Here is a 1,200-nt window from a genome sequence, read left to right on the forward strand (position 1 = left end):
CCAGGGAGTGGAGAATGAGCACTGTTAGTGCTGGTTGATAATGTATCCAGTGACCGGGGTAATAATAGTCTGTAAAGCGCATTGAAACCATGAAGTGTGTGAAATGCGCTATATAAAAACCAGCTATTATTATTATTATTATTACAGAAGTTTTGCCATGCCAAATGTAGGTGTAATGTACAAGCAGAAGTCATAAATCCTAAATGTGGCAGATAAAGATGCGATGTGCGTCGTTCACCCATGCACTCGAAGTAAAAAGGCTTTCAAATTGAAGGCACTGAAAATGAGTGCCAGTATCTTTCTCGTTTCAGAGTGATGTAGTAAGGCTTTTGCAAAGTGAGTTTCCCCATGTACGAACACCTGATGCGTTATCTAAGGTAGATTGTATAAACATATTGCCATTGATATACCCTTATCTGTAGCATTGTGACAAGCTCTGAACACAGAGGTCTATGAATATTCATCACACCGGTACATACGGCACAGATTCCCCATACCACTTTGGGATATTGAAAGGATGATAATCCAAATTAAATGCAGTGTTGAAGCCCTTGGGAGCCATGTTCCAGTCCAAAAGCACCCGAATGATGAAACAGACACCTAGCATTCCATTCTACATAAATTCTCTATTCCCTCCTGTTAATGGTTATGATCAGGTCATGCATTTCAAGATAGTGATGAATAGCTGATTTCTCCTACGGTTACCCAAAGGGATCCTGTGTGAAAACCTCTGAAGCTACTACAAACAACTACATCATCTTTCAACCTCCAACGGTATCTACACATAAAAACATCTAGGATGCACTACGTCCTGATCTAAAGATCACATTTTACTACTTCTTGGACCCCTTCTGATCCACTTTCTTTGATCCCATAAAGGACACATGTAGAACAATTCCAATAATTTGGTATCTCCATTCCTGAGAATCGGTCCTGCACAGTACTATCAGACTTCATCATCTAAAGCATCATTTTTAAAGCATGATACCAGTTTTAGAAGACTGATGGAAATAATAAGTTTGTACATTTAAATCATCCAGAACACATTTCGCCCTCAAGAATCTTGTGGGACAACTATTCAGTCAGTCGTAATAACACCTTGATTCCCCCCCCCCCCCCAAAAAAAAAGGGGAGGGCAGAATCATTTTCTTGCATATTCAGCTGTGTCGTAGGACAAGTGTATGGAAAGTTGTCCTTCAA

Source organism: Diadema setosum, chromosome 21, assembly GCF_964275005.1.
Source record: "Diadema setosum chromosome 21, eeDiaSeto1, whole genome shotgun sequence".
NCBI lineage: Eukaryota > Metazoa > Echinodermata > Echinoidea > Diadematoida > Diadematidae > Diadema > Diadema setosum.